The 19,607-nt window shown below is 45.7% G+C and overlaps 1 long non-coding RNA gene across 4 annotated transcripts in view; it reads right to left on the bottom strand.

The window, feature by feature from the left end:
• Positions 1-681: 681 nt before the first annotated feature.
• Positions 682-19,607, bottom strand: part of LOC103890802 (uncharacterized) — a 234,787-nt gene continuing 215,861 nt past the window's right edge. For all 4 annotated transcript variants that reach the window (XR_010140548.1, XR_010140551.1, XR_010140550.1 and 1 more), the window contains 2 exons: positions 6,054-6,220; positions 682-5,773 (listed from right to left, as the gene is read on the bottom strand). This is a non-coding gene — a long non-coding RNA (uncharacterized LOC103890802). The remainder of the gene's footprint in view (positions 5,774-6,053; positions 6,221-19,607) is intronic.

Genomic DNA, 19,607 nt, shown 5'->3' with positions numbered 1-19,607 from the left:
AGGAATTTGCATGTTCCCAAGGGAGAAGCAAAGAGGTGGGGTAAAGCCACTGACTGCCTCATGGGGCTAGGGGACACGCTTGGAATTGCAAAAGGCTCTATGTGTATATGTGCATGAGTGTGTGTGTATGTGCACCTAGGACACAGCCCTTCAGTGCTCCAAGTCAAAGCAAGTGGAGGATTGGGATACACTTAGTTTGGATTACATTTACACAGCTTATCATTACTTCCAGGTACAGTAAAATCATTGCTGCCATCCTGGTGTGGACATAGCTTCCGGGAATGCTCAGGAAGCCCATTCTGCTGATGCACCCAGCGTGTGACCCAAAGTGCAGAATCACAGGTCATCTCCCAGGCCAAACATGCTCCACAGCACGGGAAGTACGTGGGGAGGGAAGAGAATGAAAGTTTGAAAAAGATAGAGTCAGAAGCCAGTCTGTCAAAAGGTTTTCCAAATCTTACAGCTTACATACGAAAAAAAGTTGACAGAAGTTATCCACAACTTGACAATAACACTAACACTTACATGACTTACCAATAATGAATTGTAAAACTGAAAGAAAAATTTTCAAATTATCAATAAGAACCAAATTGTGATCGATTGTGCTAAAGACTGAATTTTCTCACTATTATCTCTATAGAAATGACATTACAAAACTGTAGTCAGAGAAAAGGCCATCAAACATGCAGCACAAAACATAAGAAAACAGCAATTACAGAGACTGGTTGGACAATTAAGTAATAAAGAGATTATTTTCTTGGATTTTATGCTGTTTGTGGTATTTCACAGGTTTTGAAAGTGTGTAATTCATGGTAATTTCTTTTATCTTTCTAAATGATAACTATTGTGTACTTAATTTTGTATTTCTTCTTTCTGAAAGAGGACACCCACATTGTGTAAGCTCAGGCCCCTCTCAGCCTAACTCCGTACCAATGTACGCGTTTCGAAGGCTTTGCTCCATAGTTACTTGAGAAGGCATCCTCTGGCTCTCGTCATGCCACTTAAACTCCCTGGATTTCATTTTAGTCGTCTGTAAAACGAAGGAATTAGCCTAAAACTTCTGAGATCTGTTGCAGCTCTAAAAGCAGGGCCTCTGCAATGCCGTGAATCGTAGCAGTAAGATTTAGCAAGGCTTTCCTCACTGTGTGACCTTGTAAAATTATGTGTACTGGTTTGACAGATGAGAAAAAAACTGACCCAGAACAAGAAAAAGCACATACACAACTGCAGAACTCCAAAAAAGAGCAACTGAGACAGAAATCAGAGGGACGAACAAAACAGCAGGTGGCCAATTTGGCCACGTTCCAGGGCAAGGTGCTGGGGCATCTGGGCAAGACTATGAGGGCAGGTGGCCAAGGCCGGCTTTGCAGCTCAACTCAACACCATCTCAAGGATATAAAATGGTTAACGGCAAAGAAAATAGAAGATAGCTTTTTTTTGGACAAAGTTTTTAGTGTGCCATGGCAATTTCTGTCCCCATATCCAGAGGTTTGGTGTTCATATTTCTGCATAGAAGTAGGTCTTCTAATTATTAAAATCAAACTGTTGTGGTGACTAGAAGTGACTAGAAGAGATTTTCTTTCTTTCTTTTTTTTCTCACTCTGTCGCCAAGGCTGGAGTGCAGTGGTGCGATCTTGGCTCACTGCAAGCTCCGCCTCTGGATTCAAGTGATTCTCCTGTCTCAGCCTCCTGAGCAGCTGGGACTACAGGGCATGCCACCACGCCCAGCTAATTTTTGTATTTTTAGTAGAGACGGGGTTTCGACATTTTGGCCAGGCTGGTCTCGAACTCCCGACCTCAGGTGATCCGCCCGCCTTGGCCTCCCAAAGTGTTGGGATTACCGGTGTGAGCCACCACACCTGTCCAAAGTCACACTCTTAACTTAATGGTTTAAAGATACTCGAGACAGAAATACTATGTAAATTATGCAGTGCTTTACAAATTTTAATTTGGATTACATTGCTTTTATGAGTCATTATATCAACAAATCTCATACTTAACAGATTTTATAGATCAGTATGATTTACAAATATTTTGAGAGGTAGGTATTAGGTTGCTAAGTCTTTATTTGCCAAGTAAAAACGTTTTTTAAAATCACATTGAAAGGTGAAGCTGGCTGGGCTTCTGGGTCTGGTGGGGACTTGCAGAACTTTTCTGTCTAGCTAAAGGATTGTAAATGCACCAATCAGCACTCTGTGTCTAGCTAAAGGTTTGTAAGCGCACCAATCAGAGCTCCGTGTCTAGCTAATCAGGTAGGGGACTTGGAGAACTTTTCTGTCCAGCTAAAGGATTGTAAATGCACCAATCAGCACTCTGTGTCTAGCTAAAGGTTTGTAAATGCACCAATCAGCACTCTGTCAAAATGGACCAATCAGCACTCTGTAAAATGGACCAATCAGCTCTCTGTAAAATGGACCAATCAGCAGGATGTGGGTGGGGCCAAATAAGGGACAAAAAGCAGGCCGCCAGAGCCACCAGTGGCAACCTGCTTGGGTATGCTTGCCCACTGTGGGAGGTTTGTTGTTTAGCTCTTTGCAATAAATCTTGCTGTGGCTTACTCTGGGTTTGCCCTTTTTTTGTTTTGTTTTTTGTGATGGAGTCTTGCTCTGTTGCCCAGTTTGGAGTGCAGTGGTGCAATTTCTGTTCACTGCAAGTTCCGCTTCCGGAGTTCATGCCATTCTCCTGTCTCAGCCTCCCAAGTAGCTGGGACTATGGGCACCTGCCACCACTCTGGGCTAATATTTGTAATTTTAGTAGAGATGGGGTTTCACTGTATTTTAGCCAGGATGGTCAGGTCTGTGCCCCGTTTAAGAGCTGTAACACTCACTGCAAGGTCTGCACGAGACCACAATCCCACTGGGAGGAAGAAACAACTTTGGACGCACCACCTTTAAGACCTGTAACACTCACTGCAAAGGTCTACGGCGTCACTCCTGAAGTCAGCAAGACCACGAACCCACCAGAAGGAAGAAACTCTGGAGACATCTGAACATCTGAGGGAACAAACTCTGGACACACCATCTTTAAGAGCTGTAACACTCACTGTGAGCGTCTGTGGCTTCATTCTTGAAGTCAGCAAGACTGAACCCACCAGAAGGAACCAATTCTGGACACACCATCATTTAAAATCACTAACATTTTATGAGAGGAAGAAAATGTTTAAACATGGGAAAATGTATAACAATACACTAGCAGAATAAAAAATAGGACTAGAAATGTAATAAATTTAACTTTATAAATGTTTGCTTCATAATTGTTTTTCCCCATAGACATGTAAAAACTTTGTTATAGACCTGGGCACGGGAGCCGTGGACTAAAAGCTCATTGAGGCATTGCTTTAGTTATGGGATTTCAGCAACCAAAAAACGGTGATGGTCCGATCAGCATTTCAAAGCTATTTAAATTGATATGAACCACAAACTGAGCTATAAATCCAATTTCTTTTATTTTCTGATACAATAAACCAAAACATCAAATTCTAACATCACTTTCTTAAGTATCTCCTCCTCAGAATTGTCCATGAACCCCAAAGATTTACCAGGTCCAAGGGTAAAGGTGGGACTTGAGTCCTCAGGGCGAAAGAAAACCCTCAATGCACCACTGCAATTGCTTCTGCTGCCCCACGGTGGCGCTGCTGAAGCTTAGTCCTGCACAGCCCTGGCAATAAAGGAACTGCCTAGGCCACCAAAGATCTTCAGAGGTCTTCAAGCCCTTTCCGAAGTATTGCTTGCCACCAAAAGCATTCTATATTAGAGCTTCAAAGTTGCAGCTCTTAAAGATATGCTCTTTCATCTCACATAGAGGGGAACCTTCCAGAACACCAACTAGCCTAGGAGCAGTTCTAACAGCCACCACCTCGGCCTACAGAACTGGCACTCCCCTTTCCTCCATGTCAACCACTTTGGCAGGAATGGGGCAGATTTTCCTTTGCACCCTTTGAACAGAGAAATGCTCACCACGTTCCCCTCCCTGGACACTCAGAGCTCCATGCAGGGGAACCCCTGAGTGGCCCTGTTGAACAGAGAGTCTTCTCAGTGATAGCCATGTGAGTGTGCACTTAGGCCTATGCTGCCGAAAGGCTGCCATCTCTCTGTGATAGCCTCAGCAGCCCCCCTCTCTCTGTCCCCACTCCCACCCCAGCTAGACATTACTCCAGAGAGAACGACGTGCTTAACGGCCATCATGCTAATCTCAAAATCAGCTTTCTGGAGATGCCAGACAGCAGTGCTGGGCTGTACTTCAGAAGTTCTGGTCCTGTGCATTGGATTCCTTAGGATCACAACAGACGGCATGAATAACTCACATGCTTACAAAGGCGAGCAGCTACTGCAAAGGAACGTGGGAATACGCCCTAGAGGTCACTGGCCTCAGCAGCAGTGAGTTGATCCAGCATCCTGCCTGCACTTTACAAATTGGCGGGAGGAAGTACAGCACTGCTGCAGATGGCAATGTCACCCATCATGGTGTTCGGGACAGATCCAGTTACGTTGTCTGGCTCATTCAGTAGGATGTGTCCACCTCCTGCACCCCTTGAGCACATCCGGGCGAGCAGCTTTTCACTTGAAGACGTGTGTGGTTTCACATCTCTGAAAAGCTGGCTGCCCAAGCCACAAAGACTAACCTGGGAAAAGATCACTGGGGACACTTTCTCAAAAGGTGGCTGCACAGCAGGTGGCTCTAGGGATGTCTAGGCTTCTTTCTCACCCGACCCGGCCATCCTGACAACAAGCAGTAGAGCACCGGGGTTTAGGGTAGTGGCTCTCAAAGTGGTGTGTGGACCAGTATGAGCATCACCTGGGAAATTATTTTGAAATGTAAATTCCCAGGCCCTGCTCCAGACTTACTGAATCAGAGACTGGGTGTGGGACCAGGGAGCTGCTTTCTAACAAGCCCCACAAGGGGTTCTGATGCAAACATTTTAGATTAGTGTTTGGTGACTTTTTCTGTAGAAGGCCAGATAGTAAATATCTCAGGCTTTATGGACTATGTGGACCCTGTAAGCAGCCAGGGATAGCCTGCAAACAGATGAGGGTGGCTGTGTCCTAATCAAACTGTTTTGTAGATGCTGAAATTTGCGTTTCATGTAATTTGATGATATCATGAAATATCCTTTTATTTTAATTTTGTCAACCATTTAAAAATGTAAAAAACAATTTTTAGTTGCCAGGCCGTACAACAGGCAGTCATCCAGATTGACCCCAGCCTGTAGGTGCCACCCCTGGTGTTGAGTTCGGACTGGATTGGAATCCTGGAGCTCCCCTAACCAGGTAGGCAGCCTTGGGCAAGTCATACAGTCTGTTTGCCTCAATGTCCTCAAATATGAAATGGGACAGTACCAGCACCTGTCTCACATGGATGCTGTTAATGTTAAATGGCTACCGCGCATATCACAGCCCTAAGTAGGAGCTTCTTATTTTCCTGTCCATGAGTAACTTACCTCCTTCTTATGGTCAGTTGTCCATTTCATGAGAGGTACAGCCCTCCAGCACAGAGACCCCCCAAAGTGACCCTGAGGCTCCCAATGGTCTTGTCTTGGGCTCCCCGAATGCCCTTCAAGATGGGTTCATAAGGGTTGCATGCTGCTCTTGCCCCAGGAGATGAGAACTCCCAGGGCTCTGGCAGGACGGCATCCCAGTTAGATGAGCCGAATGAGCTCTTTCTCAGCCGTTGGTCTGCTGTGCTGCTTGGGGTCATCCGCGATGTTCTAAGCAATGCACCATGGCTCCAATTTAACAGTTGACAAGGTCAGTCCACCCTTTATTTATAGCTTGGCCTGGAAAGTGCCAAAAGCAATGTTTTAAATAACAGTAGGGCAGGTGTCTGTGTGTGTGAGAGAGAGACAAAACATGACAAGGGAAAAGTGACAAGAGCGGCAAATTGGCGATTCTCCTACTGGGAAGCCAGCATACCAGCCTTAAATGACCCTGCTGAAAGGGATGACGAGGCAGCATGCCTGGAGGAGGAAGTGGAGACCCGGCATGGAGCCTCAGCTGGCTGCCTGGACAGTGCCTGTATGGAACCAGGCCAAGGCCCTGGACATCTGTGATACTCACTTGTGATGTGTTCAGGGCTGGGGGTGCCCCTCTTCTACTGTGCTGTCCTTCCAGAGCCTGGGAAGCATGTTCCAAAACGTTCCTTGTCTTCTCCCATCAAAATGTAAGCCACACTCTCCAGGAGACAATAAAATCCCTATTTGGTGCAAGTGGCCCTTTGCTCACTCCTGCCAAATAGGGAAGTGCATGGTTTATGAACTAGATAACACTTTCTGGCTGTCCGTGATGAAAGACACTGAAATATGCTACAATGGAAACTGTGAAGCATTTACTCTAGAAATTAAGAGTTTTTGATGTAAGAGGCAGAGGGGAATAAAGAGGTTTTTCTTGTTTAACATTTTCCTATTTTCCTAAACAAAAAGAGTCTGATGCAAAATAGAAAATTCAGTTGCACACATTTTAGCTAGATATTCTGTCGCTTATGTATAACAGGAACTCCAAGAGGTAATCAAGATTCTTCCTATTCACAGATGACTCAACTGAGGCTCAATAAGGTGAAACAACTTTCTCAAGACCCTGTGGGCAGGAGTGGAAGAGTGGAGCTAAGAGTCCATTTGGCAAATGAATCTGAGCCAATGAGAAACAGCTCCAAAACCATCCCACGAGGGAGCAGGTGAGAAAAGGTCCCTATAGAGGCAAGGAAAGCCCCAAAACACTGCCAAAAAGTGCCCACACATGGCTTATTTTAATTGTCACTTCTCTGTGGCTTCTTTAAAAATTAATTTCTCCATAGTAAGACAACCTTTCCAGAATAAATTAATTTCCCCATAGTATGACACCCTTTCCAGAATAAATTAATTTCCCCATAGTATGACACCCTTTCCAGAATAAATTAATTTCCCCATAGTATGACACCCTTTCCTTGGCTTTCAGTGACCACGTGTTAAGATCCTTGGTGACACTGTCCTCCACAGAGATAACTATTTGGGTTGAAATCTCTAACCACATCATGTGAATGCCAAGGATGGACTGTTCTGGCCCCGTCCTCACAGACAAATGCTCTACACTCTGACACATTATTTTTTGTCTTCTCTTCCTCTTTGACTCCAGCCCTGTCCTTGTTGTCACTGACTCCGTCCTGCTTGGGTCAAGGACAGGCTGAGCTCTCCCCAGTACCATGTGGACACAACAGTCATGAGAGGGCCACTGCAAGGGGTGTCCATGGAATAGCATCTTGCTTAGAATGTTTCAAACTTGTCCAAAGGACAACTGGAGGATTTTACCCTGGAGGACTTTTAGATGAACGTGTGTTCCAATATGCACATCTCTAGTAAAGGCCGATGAAGAAACCAAACTGGGAACAACGGAGCTAACATTTCTTGAAGGCCAGTGCCAGACACAAGCCATGAGTCACAGAAATATGGTAGCCAACCTTGGATGAAGCCAATTTCTCATCCCTGCTTCCCTCAGCAGAAGCCAATAGTGAGATAGATAATCCTGTCTGACACGTGACTACAACTCATTCTCCGAATTTTGAATCCTCTTTCATTACTCTGTAAACTCTGCAACCTGATAGTCAGTGTTATCCCTAATTCAGAAGAAATTCTACCTTAAAGCTCTGCCTCCCCTGGCCCATTCTCCTTCCCTTGGCATCAGGAGGTATTCAACCATTTTGATGAGCCTGGAGATCTAAACTTATGAGAAAGGTTTGCCTGGGCTAATGCCCCTGCCCTGTTGGGTGGTGCCTGGGGTGCCATGCCACTTGGGCACATGGAAAACACACCACCCCCCACGCAGGCGCTTCCATGGCTTGGAGAGAGTGCAAAGTGCATACTCATGCCAGGGGTGGCCAGCGTGGCAGGTGGGAGCCCTGGGTCTCCTCCCCAGGTATCCACTGCTGAGTCAGCCCTGCCAACCCTCCTCATCTGTTTTGCTTCAATGTCTGCCCTAAAGGCTGTGAGCAAAATCGTTCCCTCAGCATTTTCCTCACAGCTCAGAGAGGGAGAAAGAGAAAGATGAAGGACGTTCACCCTCTGGCCCTGCCCAGAGGCCTCTGTGGGCGTCCTGCAGGCAAAAGAGGATGACAGATGTCACCCCTTCCCTTGTGTGCGGGGGAGGCCGCCTCTGCCTGATTCTGTCCAGTTAGCAAAACAGGAGGAGCTGCCAAGACAAATAGCTGAGGTATGAGAGTTACAGCTAGCGCTCACCACGGTGTGAAACAGACCCGTGAAATGAGACATCAAGGATGCTGCTTGGAATAGCTTGAATGTCGAGCATTCTTTCCCAGTGGAGGGACAGAAGGAGGCCAGCAGCAGCAGTGTGGGAGATGGAGACACAGCATTGTCCCAGGGGCCGAGGCACGGGGCAACCCCAGGCATCACCCTGGGAGGTGGGAGACAGTGCCCACTCTTCACCCATTCCATGCCACAGCTCCCTGCTACCCTCATCAAAAAATAACACGGCTATTAATAGGTCATATCAAAAGAGCCCTTGTAGTTTATAATCATTTTCATCTGGCTTAGGGAACAGCAACCATAAAATCTCTGTCTGGTGGCTGCTGGGCCAGCAGGGCAGGTTTATATTAGCTAGTGCTCAGAACGTGGTGGCAATGACAGACGAGGTAGAGGATGGTTTATGGGCTTTAATGCCTGTGCTGACATGGAGGATCGGAGCGAGATTTATTTTATGCCCGGGCCATCACTGAACACTGAAAACCAGTCATTACAAGCCAGATGACAACTGGAATGCAGTAATCACTTGAAGGAATATTTATTTAGTTTTTAAGTTTTTGGATGAATCTGGTTTTCGGAAAGTCAGGGCCCGCTAGGAAGTCAGACTATGCCATTATTACATCCAAACCATTATACATTTGCTAGCCAATTATGTAATCCTATATGGAAAACATAACCAGAAAGCAGGATAAGCCCCAAGACCTGAAGGCTCATTATTCCAGGCTCACCATCATTTGTGGTTACTACACACCCTAAATATTATTAATGGACCAAAAGAACGCAATACTTGTAAAGTCTGGTCAGTATCATTAAATCCACAGCTCCCTGTGACAGTGAATTTGATGGAGTGGCAATATGTATTAGGTCACTTTTCTTCTGACTCATTTCACTGGATTTCATGCGATAAAGTAGCAAAAAGAGGCCATTTTTATTAAGCCCATTGTCAGCCTAAAGGTTCAATTAAGTTTCTATAAACACATCTTCTTTTGACACTACAACCATCCCTGATGCTAGCATTCCTGCTCTCAAGCAAGTCATGCCTTAGAATTAACTACATTTACTCGTGACGTTATTAACGGTTCCTGCTTCTTCCAGATGAGTAAAGGAGGTTGGGCAGAAATGTTGGATATGCTACTATTTCTTTTTTCTTTCTTTCTTTTTAAGATGGAGTCTCGCTCTGTCACCCAGGCTGGAGTGCAGTGGTGCGATCTCGGCTCACTGCAACCTCTGCCTCCTGGGTTCAAGAGATTCTCCTGCCTCAGCCTCCCGAGTAGCTGGGACTACAGGTGTATGCCACCACGCCTGGCTAAGTTTCTGTATTTTTAGAACAGACAGGGTTTCACCATGTTAGCCAGGAGGGTCTCGATCTCCTGACCTTGTGATCCGCCCTCCTCGGCCTCCCAAAGTGCTGGGATTACAGATGTGAGGCACTGCGCTCAGCCATATACTACTATTTCTATAAACTATGGCCTAACACTTCCTGTATCATCTTCAATTCATCCCATCCCACTTAACTATCTTGTTTTTCTTTCCTTTCCAGAACTCTATGCAAGCACTTTTTTGGGATAATTTTTCTCCCTGGAAGAATCCATCATTTTCCGAGTGCACCAGGAACAAGAAGCCTGGGCTGATTCACAGAGGGCGGCTCAGGCAGCCCCTCCCATGGCACTCGGCCTAACTGGTCAGCCAAGCGTACCCAAGGCTCCAGACAACGTCACAGCCTAATGGCTGCTGGGTGTGTCCACAGTGTGAAATGCACTGAGCTGTTTGCTCCTGTGGGCACATTTCTGAGTCTATGTCATCCCCACCAAAATAATTCATGTTTTAAATGTACATGAACTATGACCACAGACGTGCTCTCCCTGTCTCTTCTCCATCATTAAGTCTCAGGTAAGCACAAAGCAAATAAAGGAAAAGCCCTCTAATGTGCACTGAGATTCTGGAGCTTTGGACTGGCTGTGTTATACTTGAGAGATGGCAGCATGTGGGTTTTAGGGAGAAGACAGATACCAGAATGCATCTCCTGCCCTTGAATTTGTTGTTGCCAGTTCCTGTGTTGACTTCAGGTGTCATCTCTTCACCCACCCCCTGGCTTCTGTTCAATAATTTCTACTTTGCAGGGTGTTTTTGTTTTGTTTTAGAGACAGGGTCTCACTCCATCACCCAGGTTGGAGTGCAGTGGTGTGATTATGGCTCACTGCAGCCTTGAACTCTTGGGCTCAAGCAATCATCCCACCTCAGCCTCCTGAGTAGTTGGGACTATAGGCATATGCCACCATGCTTGGCTAATTTTTTATAATTTTTATAGAGATGGGGGTCTCCCTATGTTGCCCTGGCTGGTCTTGAACTGCTGGCTTCAAGCGATCCTCCTGCCTCTGCCTCTCAAAGTGCTGCAATTACAAGCATGAGCCACTGCTCCTTATCCTACTTTGCATGTTTTAGATTTTATAACACTTGTGTTTGGCAAACTTCAAGAAAAAAAAGTATTAGAATAAAGAAAAGCAAATCTTGCTGCATTTTTCTTCCAGGGTAACCCTGTGCAAGGAATTCATTCATTTTCTTATCTAAGTACCCTTTTTCGACCATGTCAGAAATCAAGACATTTCTAAGACAGCATTTAAAGGTGATAAATTAGGCAAACACAACCTGTTTTTCAAAGGCTTTGAAAGACTTTCAAAGCTAGGGCACAGAGGGCCTGGCCAAGGGCTGCAGCTCTCCGTGGCCTCACGTGCCGCACTCTCAGCATCTGCACTCTCTGTTCTGGTTTCCACAGGTCCATGCTGCATCTCCCCCATCCTGGCATGGGCCTCCCCAGTGGGCTTCTGTCCTCTGACTTCCAGTTGGCTTTGGTGATAGAGAGTGAGGTCAGGGTATTTGTTCCCCAGCTTCCTTCCTGAGGAGTTGCTTCTGATGGGCTTTGTCCCCTGAGCTAAGGTGACAGTTCTTCTCCGGCCAGCCTTTGCCACAGCACTCTCTCTTTTCAGGTTCCTGTAACCACTGGCTGCCCTCATCCAGTGTTACTATCACCTGTCATTTCCCTAAACCCTGTTGTCAACTTTGTCCATCCCCTCAAACTATTATAATTTGTTTCACCATTTATTTCTTGTGGGGACTCTGACTCAACACGGGGTCTCATGGGGAGGTCTGGCCAAGCACAGGCTGGAGCCACGTGCCATGTACTAGAATGTTCCGAGGTTCGGGATGTTTGTGGCTGCAGAAAGGAAAGGATCTGTGCTGTAATGCATGCTCCAATGCGGCCCATTAGGATTGTACATATCTGAGGGGCTTTTCTAGAAAGCTCGTATCAAAGTCTTTGGTCTCTGTCATGGTTCTTTGGCAGTCTACACTCTACACTGAACAACGCTGGCCTGCATGAATATTGCTAGACATGCACAACCCACAGTTGAACACCTGGATGGATCTTCCAAAGGGAAGCACACTTACGCCAGCAGCACTGGGCTCAGGAAACAGGCATGATCAGCATCCTCCAAGGTCCCTCCCGGCCCCAGCCACTCCACCTCCAGTGGTAGCTTTCACACAGACTTTTAATGCCATAGTCCCATTTGTGCTGTTTTTGAATGTTATGTAAGTAGAACCATGTTATATGTACCCTTTTGTGTCAAACTCCTTTTGCTTTAGATTACGTTTCGGCATTTATCTAGGCTGTTGCATATGTTCGTTCTCATTGCTGCACAGTTTTCCACTGTTTGGACACATCACAGCATTTATTCATTCTGCTCTAGAAGAACGCTTAGGTTGTTTCCACATCGGGGGCTATGAAAATGTTGCCACCATGAACATACACTTGTCTTTTGCTGAACATAGGGTATGCATTTCTGCGTGCATGTATGTTGGATCATTGAATCTTAGATAATGTGTATGTTTAGCTTTAGGAGATGATTGCTAAATAGTTTTCTGGAGTGATTGTATTAATTTTCATTCTGGGTAGACTTATCTTTTTGATCATTTCCTGAGTGTGTATGCATGTTGCACCTCTCCTATTGGGGTTCTGGACCAATGAAAGGCTCTGGTTTAAGGCCCTGATGAAGATGTTTTCAGGCCCCCAGGCAGACTGGTGAAAAATCTTTGCAGAATTTGCATCAGTACACCAAAAACCAGGGTCTTGGTGCCGTGATTTGTACCAGCTCCTCCCTGCCTGCCCTTCTAACCCATGTTTCCTCCTGGCCAGTGCTGTTCAGGACAGACAGAAAAGAGGAGACTGGGGTTTGGGAAGAGAAACGGAGATAAAGTACACAACAGAGATGTGGTGTCAATTTCCAGCGCGAATTTGAGAGCAATCCGAGGGGCAGGGTTAACTCAGACCTGAAAACCATCCTGCTCTTCGGGCGTGCGGGCTTGTGTGTGGGGAGTGGGGGATCCCAGGGGGGTTTCTCCACATCAAGCAGACCCAGGAGAAAAACGCCTCTTACTTTGCATTATCTGCCTCAAAGGAAAATAATGACACAGGCATCTCATTGGAATGGATGGAGAGGAAAATCCTGAAATGTCTCCATCGAATAAGGAATGAGAAGTGGGAAATAATTGTGGAGTCCCCACTACTACCAATGTAAGATGCATTAAATATCACCGATAACTTCCCTAACTAGTGTCTAGCCGCTATTGTTTCATTTTCTAATATAGATATTTTAATAAGAGCTACTAACATTTATTCACGGTTCTAACCCCTAAGGCTGCCGTAACAAATCATCTCAAACTGTGTGGCTTAAAATAATGGTAATGTATCCTCTCACTGTTCTGGAGGCCAGAAGTCTTGATCCAGGTGTTTGCTGGTCTGTTCCTTCCAGAGGCCCTGAGGGATCCTCTGTACTGGGCCTCTCTCTCGGCTCCTGGTGCTGCAGCAATGCTTGGTATTCCTTGGCTTGCAAAGCATCCCCTGATGGCTGCCTGTGTTCACGTGGTGTTCTCCGTGTGTGTGTGTGTGTGTGTGTGTGTGTGTGTGTGTGTGTCCATGCTTTCTTCTCTTGTAAGGACACTAGTCATGTTGGATTTAGAGGTCGCCCTCCTCCAGTATGGCCTCATCTTGATTACGTTGACAAAGACCCTGTTTCCAAATCAGGCCACATTCACAGATTCCAACTAGACCTAACTTTGAGGTTGGACAGCGGCGGGGAGAGGCATTGCTTTTCAACCCTTTATACCCCCTACGTGATTTTCCTCCATGACCTTAAGATGAAGTATGAATTCTCCTCCTACATAGATGTCCGGGGGCATAATTTTTTGGTTGTAAAGGGAACCCAGATGTATGTAATGAGTCTTGGGATGGAGCAAGAATGTGAGTTAGGAGAAAAGAGGCTCTTTTCCCTTCTCTGATATGCGTAGCTCTTCTCATAACTTAGGAGGGAAGAGAACTAGGCGAGGACACTTAGAGGACAGCTTCTGCTAACGTTGGCCAAGGTCTTATAGTACAGTGAGGTAACTAGCTTATAAACCCTGAGGCAGCAATGTCCACAAAATGGGGAATTCCAGCTGCTTATAACCAGAGAGAAAAGGCTGTCCCATGTTTTAGGGCTAATGAACACTTGCCAATGGCCTATTTCCAGGCTGCCCGGAGCACCTGACTGCCAGGAGAGTAGAGCACCTGTGGAGATCCAAGCACAGACACACAGCCATGGAAGCTGTGGAAATCTTTCCACTTTGCTCTGTGATGCAGATGTTATGTCTGTCATGCATTCTGTCTGTGAGTTTCTCTTTTTTTCCAGGGTGCCTACAGCAGGACCTCACACCAGACAATTGCAGGATGGCCTGGAGATGGGAAGGGAGGAAAGGCCATCCTATTCCATGAGTGGCATTCCCAGTGGTGCCGCACAAGCCAGGCCATAGGAACAACTGGAAACCTTCTCCTGGAGACCTGGAGAAGGGTCCAGCTCACACAAAGACTAACTACTACCATCACCCAACCTCAGATCTCTGTGCCACCGTGATCTAGTACACCAGAATCTACAGGGCCAGGTGAAGTTGCTGCAGCTTTTGGTTAACAGTGATGCAAATGGGACTTCAGATTCACATGACTGTTGAATCCAATAAAGAGAAAATTGGGGAGTCTCCATTTATTGCTTACATTTTTATTCCGTAAAAAGTCAACTCAGATGTCTCAGTCCAAAGGAAACCTATTATCATGTGTGTTTGGAAATGCCCAAATTCACTCTATAATTTTTAAATTCACCCTATATTTTAACGTTTGGTTCATGACTAAAGGAGCTTCAGATTTTGAAGGCAATTAACTTCACAGCTATCAGCTATAGCTAATGATAAAAATCCATTCTCAGCTCAATTCAGGACAGGGTATATTTTCATAAAATGGCTCTTTTAAAAGTATAACTGAAAAGCAGTGGTCAGGTTAAGCCTACTTAGTGTTTAATTAGGACGTGGTTGCCTCCTTAGAAACCCTAAAAAAGGGGACCTTTGAGGCACAGGTTGCTTCTGTAAGAATTGCACATGTATCAGAACCGAATTATTTTCTGTTTCAAAAACAGCTTTTGCCAAGGGAAGGTGCTGAGACTGACACGCCCTGTCGACTCTTTTGTTCCGACTTTCCAACACACTCATCTCTTCACTTTGGGTTTGCTCAGCTGGCCACGAGCATGTGCTGAGTGCGGGCTAAAGTTCAGGAAAGGATTCACAGAAACATCAGAGAAGTAAACATGAGAAAGAAATGAGGAAATTCAAATTGTGCTGAAAATGCCACCCATCTGTCATTAATTTTGAGTGGAGTTGCAGCTCACCCACAGGGTAGCTTCTCATATCAGAACATAAGAGGGAAATAGGGCATCACCTTGAACCATCCTCAGAATGTCCCACGTGGACATGCCCTTCGTCATTTCCTTCATTGGTAGAAGTGTTGGCTGCTTCTATGGTTGAACACCAAATGAAGGTGTTGCCTGGGTTTAGAGGCCATTTCTCTTTAAGCCCTAGGCTCACACTCAGCATATGGGATGCTTATGCCATAAGTGCATGGATGTTTATGCCACATGTGGCTGATGAGGGCATGGCACCTGCAGAGCCCCCAGCCCTGCTTCACTCCAGGACACACAGTGAAGCATGAGAGTGTGTAACCGACCACAGCATTTAATATTTTTTTTCTTTTTGCTGAACGCATAAGGTTGAATTCATAGAAGTGAAATGTAATTTTGATATAACTCCACTCAATTTCACACAGACATGCACATCTCAGGGGTGATACATAAAACATGTACGATGATTTTCCATATTTATGTAGTTAGTATGTAATTAATAGCTAAGTAGTTAAAGCAGTTACATGTGCGGGGCCTGTGCATTTCATGGAAAATGAATGAACAGACTCATTCATGATAACTGGTTTAATAAGCTTCGGAGTGGCAGAAACACATCTAAAATTAAGACTAATGAACATAAATCATGTATTTTTTGATGGCTCAATCTATAGGCTATAAATGATAAACTTTGAAAGATATGTTTTATATCTTTATATATGTTTTATAAAAGATTATATTACTGCAAGTTTGAGACAAGCAAGAACCAAATAAGTGCTATCAGCCTGAAATGCTGGAACTAATCAAGCATTGTAGACAGAGAGGTGAATAGATTTCTTGCTGTTCTTGGATACTGAGCTATAAAGTGAACTCTAACACAATTTCTAATGGGCTATTTTCATACACCAAACAAATAATAAATTGTGATCCATGGAGCAAGTCCAGCAAAAGTTTCTAGCAAATAACCATTAAAAGAATAGAAGGCTTATTGATTACTATGAGGTTACTTATTTTAAAATATTGCCATCTTAAAGCAACATATTACTAAATTATGGATGATTTTAAACAAATTCCTCATTTAAAAAGATGGAAAGCTCTGGGAAGCCTCATGATCTTTATAGAATTCTGTGTCCCCCTAAAGGCATGGGAGAACCAAACTCTTGAGTAGACATTTTCTTAACCAGTCTTAGCAATTCTTGTTTCCTCTTCCCCAGGAAACTCTCCCCTACCCCTTTCTCTGATGGAGGAGAACAATACAAATTTCCTTAGAATCAACAGGCTATGCCTTAGAAGCTAGTCAGAATAGCTTGTGAGATCCAGCTGACCTATATTGGGTAGAAAAACCCAAAACTGAAATGAAACAAAATTGTTCCTTGAAGCTACAATATTGGAGCTTTATTCTGGAAAGAGATAAAATGACCAAAACTTTCCCGATGTGCCTCCTTCACCTGGGCTTCCCATCCTGAGGAAGTAGCTGGAGTGAGCTGGGCCTGGCAGCTCTCAGGACAGCCACCCCAGGAAGAGCATGGCCTCCTGCATCTTCGCCCGGCTCAGCCAGGGGAGGAGCCAGCCCACATCTGAGGCCGTATCATTTATCCAAAAAAGAAGAAATGCAGTGCATTTCCCCAAGATTGCAATGCATTTCCCCAAGAATGGGCTGTTTGGTAGCAAATCCAATTTGTCATAGAAATAGCCTACATGGATCAGTGCAGGATGGTCAGCTTGTCAGAGATGCAACCAGCTACTCATGATCCATCCTGAAGTCAATTATAACCCCTAGAATCTAGCAGAGTAGATCACCACAGCCCCATTTTGCACACACACACGCACACGTACACACACGTCCACATGCACGCATACACATGCACACACACACGCACGTGCACACAAACATGCATGGACACACAAACTCCCAAGCACATTCCCCGCTCTGCTTCCTGCGCAGGTACAGGTGCGGCTCTGTCTACATGGTCCCCACTGCCCCCACGTCCCTCAGCATAAATGCACGCCCAGGCACTGGGTGTGTGAAGACTCCTGGTGCAGGGGAAGTGTAAACACATGCTCCTCACACATGAAACACTAATTTCCAGCTGTGGGCAAAGGTGAGTACAGCAAGGCCACTGCCGGCCTCCCCGCAGCACCCACTGGGATCCCCTCCATTCTGCTCTGGGACTTTGCTGGGATGCCCACCAGCTCTGCAGGGCAGGCTATGCACGCAAGGGCCGCGTGAACAGATGCCCACAAAAACTGGGTCCATCAAGACCACCAGTCTTGTTTTCCCTCTGAACCAGCCAGAAGTTTAAGTCGAGTCACCCTAGGGGAGCAAGTGCCCAACCGTCCGCATCCACTGTGACAATAGTGCCACATCCGCTGCAGGCTGAGGTTCTGGGAACAGAAAAGAAAGCATGGAGAAGAGAACCCCTGTGACATTCCCGAAATCCAAACCAGCGCAGCCCCAAACACCAGAGTGACTCCCTGGAGGGACACTTGTTTATCCGTTTGTTTGCATCTCTTGGTTTCCTACTTTTACCCCAAACCAGAAAAAGGGGCAGGCGATACTAAAAGCAATGGTACATTTTTGTCATATTTCTCATCCATTCAGAACTAGAAAGCAGCAGAAATCTTGTGGGAAAGTCACTTCTCAGGAGATTTCTAACCCGATTTCTTAACTACAGTGGTCTGGAGTTTTTGCCTAAATTTTAGATAAGGTCTTAATTCCTGGTTGCTTGGCTGCTCAAATTTCAAATTCTTCTCAGGTTCACATCAATCATTCCAAGAGACAAGCGAAACATTTCACATAACACAATGTGCTGGCTTTTAGCGTATCTTTGGTCTGAATGTGTAAGACATCTGTGTCTTTGAGGAAAAGCATATCTCCCAAAAAAGGCCCCTCTCGCGCTCTCTCTCTCTCCCTCTCTCTCTCCCTCTCTCTCTCCCTCTCTCTCTCCCTCTCTCTCTCCCTCTCTCTCTCCCTCTCTCCCTCTCTCGCTCCCTCTCTTTCTCCCTCCCATTCTCTGTGTCTCACTGTCCTTATGTCTCTGTCTTCCCTGTCTTTCTCATTCCCTTCCTCTGTGTCTCTGTTTCTCCCTTATACTCTCCCTTCCCTCCCTCCCTTCCCTCTCTGTCTCCCATTCTCCTCTCTCTGTCTCTTTCTCTCCCCTTTCTCTGTCTACCCTCCCCCCTCCTCAAATCTGAAGCTCAATCTCACCACCCCTGCAGCCCAGAGTCTGACACTGAGCTGCGAAACCAAGTGTGCTGTAAACACAATGTATGAGGAAACCACAGAAATGAAGACAATTAGGGTAAATAAGATCCAGTGATCAAATATAGCTAATTTGTATCCATAATATTTGGGAGTTACACAGTCTGCTTCAATTTGAAAGATATCTTCCAGACCACACTGTTTTTTCTCTGTGGGGACTGCCTTTTGCTTTTAATTATTGAACCTGAAGAATTCTTGCCATAATTTGGGGTTAGCTTGTAATTCTTGAAGAAGAAAAAAAAATCTAGTCCACAAATCCTCCTGTATTCCATCCATTCCAATACTAGGCTTCTGTGGCCAAACTGGCCATCAATTAGCTGTGTTTTCAGGAGTGGGTGAAGCAGGGAGAGGAACTGGAGAAACTCACAGCAAGCATGGCCTCAAATAGCAGTGGGGTGGATGCAAACTCCTTGGCAAACAGCCTTGGCTAAATAAAATGTATAAGAAAGGTCTCAGAAATAGAATATGTTACAAAGAAAAAGTGAACTCTAAACAACAAGGCTTCACCTTCCTGCTTGAAGAGGTGTTGGGTGCTTTTAGGAATTTGCTAACACTGTCCACAATTTAGGAAGTGCATTCCGCGGCGCCTTCTTGTTAATACTAATTGTTCCTTGTGATAGAAGGTGGAGCATGCCCTTGGTCCCACTCAGGAGTGCTGGGATGCATGGAGGACCCTGACAACAAGTGAGCTTTCATTCTACAAGCAGGGCTTGCAGCGACAAGGACAGCAGCCTGAGCCACCTCACTTGACACGAGATCGTTTTGCACACTCAGGCACACCATCCATGAGCCAGCCGCATGCCGTATGAACCGTGCCTTTATTTTCTATACTCTGGTGCTTCCACATCCAGGGCCTAGGCTGACCCTGGAGAGACTGCTTAGTTAATTCCTTGAGCTGATAAACAACTCACCTGCAAGCTCACCTTTCATAGACACCCCAACCACCTTGCTCATGGGGCTCTCATGCTCTGGGCCACCATCCACCTTCCCTAATACACCCAGGTCCATGTACCAGACAACGAGGGACAGTCTTATGAGCCAGAGCCTGCTGAAATTATTCCATCTGGCCGATCCTCAGCCTGCTTACCCCTCCTTACTGTTCCTTCCTGCTGAAACCCCAGAGAGGGCTCTGGCCACAGTTTCTCCCCTTCCTCTACCTCCCAACCAGCCTGGTGCTTTCACTGCCCCCATGACACGGCATGTGCCTCCTCTTTGGAACTGTGTGTGATAAGCTGCCTCTTCAGTGGTAGTCATCCCCTGATCTGTTGGCCTTACATAACTGAATAAGAACAAAACTCACATTTTAAAACACGGGTATTTCTAGCCAGAGACATCAAAGACCAGGAATTCATTTCTTGGGGAAAATAGGCTT

This window comes from Pongo abelii, chromosome 5 (assembly GCF_028885655.2).
Source record: "Pongo abelii isolate AG06213 chromosome 5, NHGRI_mPonAbe1-v2.0_pri, whole genome shotgun sequence".
NCBI lineage: Eukaryota > Metazoa > Chordata > Mammalia > Primates > Hominidae > Pongo > Pongo abelii.
The sequence above is the reverse complement of the archived record's forward strand: the minus strand, read 5'-3'. Positions and strand labels throughout refer to the sequence as shown.